General features: G+C 35.7%; 1 long non-coding RNA gene across 1 annotated transcript; it reads left to right on the top strand.

The window, feature by feature from the left end:
- The first annotated feature begins 2,521 nt into the window (after positions 1 to 2,521).
- Positions 2,522 to 5,624, top strand: LOC107851577. Its single transcript, XR_001669073.2, has 3 exons — positions 2,522 to 2,729; positions 4,642 to 4,746; positions 5,319 to 5,624. It is a non-coding gene; the product is annotated as an uncharacterized LOC107851577 (long non-coding RNA).
- Positions 5,625 to 9,331: the final 3,707 nt, after the last annotated feature.

Raw genomic sequence — 9,331 nt, 5'->3', positions numbered from 1 at the left:
ATTATATTTTTACCAAATGACAATTTAAATCAAATATTTTACAATATATTAGATATTACTAAAATTCTGAAATGAACTGCCCGAGAACCGAACTATCAATCCCAACAAGCTAATAATAAATAGGGGAAGTTATAGAAAATCTCTAGATACCGAAAATGTATGAAAATACAGAAAAATGACCGCGAGGGTCATTACAATATTCACTACTTAAAGGACTTTCATCTGCGAAAGTAAAGCATAAGGACGTTCTCAAGGGCTCAAATAGGTAGGAATACTGGGTGTGCATATTACGCTCGAGAGAAAGGCCAGGTAAGTCGGCTAGAAACATATTAGGAAACTCGCAAACCAAAGGGATGGAGTCAAGCAATGAACTCTAAGCACTAACATCCAAAACATAAGCAAGAAATGACTCACAACCCCTCAATATCGATATCCTAGCTTGATTGCAAGAAATAGTTCCCGTCGATGCGCAACTAACAAAATCCTATCACACCAATGGGGGTATGCTAGGCTAGGATGAAGTAACAATCCTAACAAAACAATCAAAGATCACATGATAAAGAGATAAGTAATCCATGCCTAGAGTCATATACAAATCTACCATATCTTGGACAATGAGATCAACCTGAATACCAGACTCCGGAACGACCACCAAACACGATCTATATATCCAATCCACTACTAAAGAATAACCAACAGGGGTATATATACACAATGGAATAGATAAAGAGTCCAAACATTAACCCAATTGCGATTTAAAAATAAGAAGAAACATATAAAAATATAGAATCGGGATCAAATAAAGCAAAAGATGGTTGATGGCATACGAAAGTCTTGCCTGTGATCACAATATATGAAGCCTTATCATTTTATCTACCTAGTACAACATACAAATGACCTTTTTCACTACTAGACTGGGTGTCTGTCCGACCGCCTTTAGAACCCTAGAGACCATCCCTAATGACGGGACTGACCTGATTGGCTATGTAGTAAAAATTGAAGGCTCAATCATTCTTTGTTGAGGACTCTCATGAGTGAAATCACAACAAAATTCCCCGGGTACCCTGCTCTATCTAGAAAGTCCGACAGATCTAAAATGATTACCCCGACTCAACAATACTGACTGAACACTCTTCTACGAGTGAATAATGATTTGTCCACTAGAACCACTATAACTAGGATAACCCCTAACCTATGGGTCAATCTCGACCCTTAACCAAAAATCTTAAAGTGGACCTAGGTCTCGGTATCCGACTCCCGCTCCTCAATCCTAACCATCTATGTAAGGAGTGAACCGATATAGATTAAAAAATAACTTATACCCAACACATGCAAATGGATCAAGAAAATGAGATTATTTACTAAAAATGCTGTATAGATACTGACATCTCTGTACTGATCTACAGGACTCTTCTAAACATTGGCTCTAGTACCAACAGTACCAGTGAAACTTAAGCTTTGATACCAAGCTGTCACGAATCAATTTCTCAAGTCGTGATGGCGCCTACATTATCCCCCAGTAGGTAAGCCAAGCTATAGCCTGGAATAATAGGTAACGGGCTAATAGGCAAAAATTAGAAAAGATTGCATATAATGATAACAATAGTAATAACAAGTAACAAATAGAAAGAAAACATATATCATATACTAAAACAAGGGAAGAAAAAGGACCAAATATACAAAACAATCTCTCCCAAGACCTGGTAAGGTCCGCACTAGAGCCATTACTAAATATATCCAGAGTACTAGACAGAATCCAAAATAAACCCAATATACACAAGTAGTCTAGAGTATAAAAGAATAAACTAGAGTAGATAAAACTAAACTAGAGTATATAGAGAACGAATAGCCTCGAACAATAGTAAGCTCACCCTACTCGGAATCAGTACTAGAAGATAGGAATCACATCAATGTCGGCTGCTACTACTCGGATCTGCATCAGGGAAAAGATACAGTAATGTAGTATGAGTACGAAAGCAACGGGTAATTGGTAGGTATCATCTACCGACTAAGATCAATACAGAAAAGGTATAACTTTAATGCAAAGATGTAATCTAAGTCAACAGTAAAAAGAGACAGAAAGGTAAACAACTGTCATGCTATGCCAATGATAAAGAATCAAATGTAAGAGATACAGAAAATAAATAATGTAATAATTACAGACAAATCAAAGATAATCTAACTAGCCCCCATAAGCCCGCTAGGCACACAAACATAACCTAACTGGCCCCTCATAAGTCCACTAGGCACACTGAAGAAGATAATTAACCAACACTACTAGAAAAAGGTTTATTTAAGACAAACTTTTAGGGACTTGTCAATAATTTGGTCTCTAAAAGTATACTTATTAGGACGAGATTAAATTACGATCCTTAATATTATATTTTACTGCAAAGGTAAAAATTTGGTCCCTAAATTTTTTAGCTAGTCCTAAATTATAATTGGGAGCTTTGAAAGGGAAAAAAATGCCAAAATAAAATATTTAATTTCACTAAAACTTATTTACGCACCAATTCTTTTTACTTTTAACATTGCTGGACCCCCCTTCCCCCTAAACAAAAGATCTCATCACCTTTAATCCTCAAAGAAAATACAGCGGCTAGTCGCAAATCAAACACTAGACGCACCAATTTTGCACCAATTTTCCAATGGCTTCTTTAATTTTGTGTGTTATTACAGCTAATAATTTGCCCTAATCTCTGGTTTATCTGATCTATCACAAATTTGAGGTATGATTTAGTTTTGGTTTTAGTAGAATTGCGCTATGAAGCTGTAGAACAGAGTCAAAATAGAGCATAATTAGATATTGAAGATTCATAAGCATAGTCATTTCATGATTGTAGAGTTTAATTGGAGTCATTGCTCATCGAAATCTATTATCGAGGTTGTAATTATTGGATGGGTCATTTTTTAGCAAAAAAATTTTATTGCTAGTGCCGTAGTATTTACTAGTTTCTTCTAGGGTCTTAGTTCACTTCGATTTGGATTAGTAGAATTGCGCTTTGAAGTTGTAGAACAGAGTCAAAATAGAGAGGAATTAGATATTGAAGATTCATAAGCATAGTCCATAATTAGTACTAGCTGGATTTTCAGGATTGTAGAGTTTAATTAGAGTTGTTGGTCGTTGAGGCTTTGTGTAATTATTTTGTTAGGGAATTGCATTTTTAATGTCGTAGTGTTTACAAGTTTCTTCTAGTGTTTATAGTTCACTTTGATTTGAATGTGTTTTGGTGCTTTGATTTTTTGCTTCCACTGATTATAATGTTCATTCACAAGTCAGTGTCATATGAATGTTTAGCATATGATTTCTTAAGGAAGGGATGTGGCTAATGGATATGTCAAAAATTTTGTGCCTGTAATCATCTTGCTAGTGTGAAGTATAGGTCATACCTATTTGTGCCTATCTTTTTTATGTTAAATATTTACACCACATCCAGGTTTCACTTATACCAAGGGTATTATATATGCTAAAGGAATAAATCTCCCATCAACTCCTGTAAGATACAACTGTCGTGGTTCTTGTCTTGATCCAAGAATTTGTTCTTGTGCTAAACTTAATGGTTCTGATTTTCCCTATGTTCATAAAGATGGTGGTAGGTGAGTACAATGCTGCATTTCTTTGTTGGAGATGTAAGTTTAAATTAATGATGATTTTTATTTACCTCGGTTACTAACATCCATCCCCGCTTCTGATCCTATATGCTTACTTGCGTAGAGATCGCCTACTGTAGAGGCATAATTGTCTAGGTATACATGCTACTTGTTTTATTCATTGGATATTTGCACTTTGATCATCCCTTTTACATATAATAGTGCTCCTTCTCTATTTTCTGTGTATTTTTTATTTTAATAGGAATAAATATTTTTAGATCTCTTGGGATTTCTAGGGGATTTAACAAGGGTGCCTCATTTAACTGCTTTTTTTCCTCTTTTGAAAGTCCTCTGCTGACTAACTGAGAAAAATAAGGAAGGTGGTTTTATCAGTGTATTTATTTTAGACAATAGACTAGTGGGAAATTTTTTATAGCTCATTGTTCTTTGATATTGCTTTATCTTTTCTTGGGCCTTATATAAAGAACATTATTATGGTTCTGTAAGCCCTGAAGCTAGGTGAAAAAAATATTAACTGCTTTACGGAAACCTCAGTTCACAGGTAGTGCATGCACCAAAACTCTTTATGGCATTGTTGCCAGTGTGTGTTATCTTGAAAGCCGTGTCACTAAACAAGAAGTAGTTCATTTTACTCTAGACTTAATTGATAATTTCTTGTTCAGAGAAACAAGAAATGTTTAAGTTTCCTAGCTTATTTTAAATGTATTTTATGGTACCTGTTAGCAAGTAATTTTGATGAATAGAGCAATGAATATTTCAAGATCCCTTTTATATGTATTTTCCTTATCTAATACCTGTTTGGTTTGTCTTATAAGTTATGGCACATACAATTTCTTGCTCGTCATTTCACTGTAGTTATATGAGATAGCATAATGCAATTTCTTGCTCGTTAGTTCCTGTTTAATTTTTGACAACTGCTGATTGAGCTTTGTCTAGTACTCGACAGCAAAACCGAGAACTTATTAATATTCTGTTTGCAGTAGAATTCCTTCAACATGCCTTTTATTTTTGGTATATTTTTCTTTGTAGACTCATCGAGCCAAAGGCTGTTGTTTTTAGTGTAGTTCGAATTGTGGGTGCGAGCCTGCCTATGTCAATCGCACTTCTCATAAAGGATTGAGATATCGGCATGAGGTTCTTTCACTTATTCATTAACCAGATTCAGATTCTTCTATTCATATAAGTGCTGCATATTCATTTTTGAGGCTGTTTCTATATCAATGGGGTCAGGTTTTTTGTACTCCAAACAAGGGATGGGGTGTGAGATCATGGGATTATATTCCTTCTGGTGAAACTATATGTTAATACATTGGCCTTTTGAAGAAAACAGCTCAAATTGACCCTGCAGCGGATAACAACTATGTTTTTGACATTAATTGCTTGCAAACAATGAAAGGGCTTGATGGGAGGGAGGCAAGTGTCCTGTTATTTTTTTGCCTAGATTTCCATTTCTTGTTCTCTTATGTCATATCCAAGTCTTCTAGGTTTAGTCTAAGGGCGCCTCCAAAACTACTATTTTCTCCTGGACTTGATATAAGATCTAGTTGTGTACAAATTATCCAACTTTTGCACTCTCTGATAGTTTTGGCTATTGCAGTTTTCCTAGAGATCAGACATCGTGACAATAGCATTATTCTCCCATTTGGTATTTGGTTTCTTTGTTTTGTTTTCTTATCCACTTTATTTTCTTTTGTTATTCTATAAAGACAGCTGGGTGAGGTTTCTTTGCTGGGAAACTGGCCGAAGGGTGTTGAGAAGACGTATGATGGAGGGCCAGAGTATTGCATTGATGTTGTCGCTGTTGGCAATGTTTTGAGGTTTATTAATCATAGGGCCTAGGTAGTCGGATAAAGCCAACAAGACATCTATATTAATAGTATTAGTTAATAGAGAATGTCAATTTTTTTTTCCATGAAGTATTTGTGTAAACAATGACATGACTAATGTGTGTGTATATATATATGGTGTTTATGTGTATATATGAAAACAAATAATGGTAATTTTAGAGACCAGTTTTCCCTTCGCTATTGAGCGTATTTCTTGTTGCTAAAGAATAATTTAGGACCAATTATTTCTTGTCCCTAAAAGATAATTTAGGACTAGGTAGTTAATCTATTTGAGATGAGATATTTCGTTGCTAAAAGATAATTATGAACAGGTAGTTTGTCTATTTGGGACGAGATATTTCGTTGCTAAAAGATAATTACGACCAGGTAGTTAGTCTATTTGGGACAAGATATACCATTGCTAAAAGATAATTAAGACCAGGTAGTTAGTATATTTGGGATGAGATATATCATAACAAAAGGATAATTACGTTCAGGTAGTTAGTCGATTGGGACAAGACATATCATCGCAAAAGGATAACCAGGACCGGTTTTTTGGCCGTCGCAAAAGGTTTTTAAGGACCGTCTTTGTTGCGTTGTCGCTATTGAGATTTAGCGATGGAGCATGTTAAGACGAGAAACGATTGGTTTTTTCCTATTCCAAAAGACCAATTGGGACGAGATTTGGAATTTTTGGGAGCATATTTCCCTTCTTTATAGGCTATTTTTCTTGTACTACAAATTGTACCCCCATAGGTTGGTGGGACATACAAGTAGCAATTAAAGAAAATAGACATAAATAATCTTTAACTGAGCTGATCCTAAGAAATCATGATGGTCAGCCAGATGTGCACCATATATGAATCAGCACCAATAGGTAGTAATGAGAAACTAGATACCGAACTTGAACCGGCAGTATTGGATAATAACAAGAGGACACGTGTCGGATTCTGTAATACCCCAAAAAATTCAAACCAATATTAGAGCTATGTAACATGCTCATGCATAGTACATCATGGTTATTTTATAGTTTTATGAGTAGGTTAGATGTATATTAAGTCTTCAAATAACTCCCAGCTATCAGACGAATCAAGACATTCCTTACCGATTGAATTCTTGAGAAGGATATTGGTATAGTCAACTTCAAACCAGCATATATCTCATTATACTTGAAATTTTTGATCTCATGACCTATCAACAGATATATAATTGAATTATTTTTCCAATGATACTAATTTATCCTAAATCTGATATCGGAGCAAAGAGTTATTCCTATTTTAATCTAGCATGTCAGGCTGGAAACAGTGTGACGAAATTCGTGGTAGCTTACCGCATTTGTGATGCCCTACCACGAAGGTCGTCAGCCTTAGGCAGAATCCAGCTCCTGTGTGACAACATTCGTGGTAGCTTACCACATTTGTGATGTCCTACCACAAAGGTCGCCAGCCTTAGGCAGAAACCAGCTCTTAAGTAATGACATTCATGGTAGCTTACCACATTTGTGATGCCCTACCACGAAGGTCATCAGAATTAGGCAGAAACCATCAATTCCAGCTTCTGTATGACGACATTTTTGATGGTTTACCATATTTTTGATGCCTTTTCATAAATTTTGTCAGCTATTATTTTCAGCAACTGGGAATTTATTTCATAAGGGTATTTTTGGTCTTTTCCCTTCACTTTCCACGACTTATAACCCTTTATCTTCCATTATATTTAGTTAAAATATCTCAAAAATCTCTCTCATACACTTTCAACCACAAGATTAGGGTTTTCTCTCAAGATTATCTCCTCAGGAACAAGAACATTCTTTCCCAAAGGGGTTAAACCCTAGTCAAGAAAAATCAAGGGCAAGCCTAAGGATTTCTTCAGCAACCTTCAGAAACATTAGATCTCTTTCAAGATCAAGCTTTAAGGTATGCGTAGTGTTCATCTATGGATCCAATCCATTCATAGAGCTCAAGAACCATGTTTTAAATATTATTTTGTAAACTTTTTGTGGTGATATGAATATGTACATGTTGACGATTGTTGTTTAAGTTTCAATGTGATGTCTAAAGGTGTTCTCATGGAATATATATGTTTGTTAATTGAAAATCATGAACTTTAGGTGGTTTAATATGGTGCAAGTATGAAACCCACCTATGCCTTAAAGAATGCATGCAAGGTGTTTGATAAAATGCTTAGGATGCTAGAAATTCATGTTTGTATGGTTCTATGATGTCTAAATGACAAGTTCATGTTAGCTATATACTTCAATATGAATTCCATGCTTTTTATGTGTTGCTATTGTGGTGGTATGAGGCATGCAAGATAATGGAATGCATTCCCTACAATGTTTAAGATGTTGAATAACTATATGAAATGTGATATGCCCTACTTATGATATTATGAATTATGGACTCAAATCTTGTGATCAAGTTATGTCATGTTTGTCAGTTTCCTTCTATCAAGTCCTGGGGGTATTAGTACCCAAAAAATATAGCTGTGTGCCTAGAGCCATGTCATGTTGTCACGATAATCTCAGTCAAGCTATAATCTATAGAACTCAGTCAGTCATGTGACTCAGGAAACCTCAGAAATCTCATGATCTCAGTTAACTCTCAGATAATAGTACTACTCCGTCAGTCAACGGAATTCAGTAAGTTCCACTTACGTACAGTCAGTTAAATCATGTTCAGTCTCTTCTAATGGGAGTAGGAGTTAGCACCAAGTGAACCCAAGGATGGGAACTCACCTATATATAAAGGTGTGATTCTTAGCAGTCATCCTTGTATTCCAGAACTATGTAGCCAGCATAGGTTGAGACATCGTAGCCTATTATATGAGGGTAGATGAGGTGGATTAACCTGTTATATAAGGGTTCCCATCGTTCTCACCAGAGTTACCTATTATATGAGGGTTGCTCATATGTTGTCCTTACCAGTGGCGTGGTATTGACACCCTTCCAGTCAGGGCAGAGATTGGACCCCATCTTAGCCATAAAGGCATATATGGGGCATCTCGGTTAAACAACTACCACCCACAGTTTCAGACTCAGTCTCAGTAAAAGAACTCAGATAGTTCTTCAGATATCAGTATACCAGGACTGTCAGATACAGTCAAATTCAATTATAGTACGGAACTCAGATATTTCCATCAGATTTAAGACTGTCAGATACAATCACCCATGTTATCAGAACTACAATTTTAGCCATGTCAGTTATCAGTAAATGATGTCTTAGCGTACAGATCTAGCTAGCACGTACTCACGATCTTAGTTACTATGTATGTATGTTTACACTCTCACGTTCATTTCAATCATTCAGTTAGCATTGTTTATGCATGTAAACTCTTTTACATTATCCTGCCTCACTCGTATACTCAGTACTCCAGTTGTACTGACGCATTTTTGCTATGGTGCTTTTTTTCATGTTACACATAGGTTATCAGCATTAGCATCTAGCCGCAGAGTTGCAGTGAGTCCTCATCCATTCGAGGGCGATATTATTTTATTTTATTTATTATTTCAGCTCAGTTTTGCTAGACAGAGTTAGTTGGAGACATATTCCTTCAACTCCTTATTCAGACAGTACTTAGAGACTTTTAGATTCAGTATTCAAATTTTAGTTCAAATTTGATTCAGTTTTTAGTTGTTTTGGGTATATTTCACCCATATGGATATTGTGTTTTTACAGATCTTTATTTAGTTGAACTTTATGGACTACATGTTAATGTTTTCTGCATTATTACGTTATATATGCAGTGTATAGGTACAGATATCAGTCATGGGTTAGCTTGTGGTCCCTTGGGGTTATGAGCACCATGTAGCATTCTGATTCAGAAAATCGGGGCGTTACAGATTCGAATCGGGCATAGTGGGTAATAACGAGAGGCCAAATATATAACATACA

Source organism: Capsicum annuum, chromosome 12 (assembly GCF_002878395.1).
Source record: "Capsicum annuum cultivar UCD-10X-F1 chromosome 12, UCD10Xv1.1, whole genome shotgun sequence".
Taxonomy (NCBI): Eukaryota; Viridiplantae; Streptophyta; class Magnoliopsida; order Solanales; family Solanaceae; genus Capsicum; species Capsicum annuum.
This window is presented reverse-complemented; position numbering and strand designations above follow the sequence as displayed.